This window comes from Penaeus monodon, chromosome 23, assembly GCF_015228065.2.
Source record: "Penaeus monodon isolate SGIC_2016 chromosome 23, NSTDA_Pmon_1, whole genome shotgun sequence".
Lineage (NCBI taxonomy): Eukaryota > Metazoa > Arthropoda > Malacostraca > Decapoda > Penaeidae > Penaeus > Penaeus monodon.
This window is the reverse complement of record NC_051408.1, coordinates 40147546-40147755: the sequence shown is the minus strand read 5'-3', so window position 1 is coordinate 40147755 and position 210 is coordinate 40147546.

Here is a 210-nt window from a genome sequence, read left to right as displayed (position 1 = left end):
TCCCATGGGCCACTCGTAATGAAATCAGTAATAAGTATATTTTGGTATTTATGCATTTGAGTAATTTTTCATTGTCTTTTTTATCATTTTTCTCTTTATTTTGTCCTTTCTACTTTTTCTTGTTCCGTCTTCTTTTTCTTAACGTTTTTACTCATCATTCTTTTTTCTTCTTTTTTCTTTCTTTACTTACATGAAATCCCTTGTTCATCC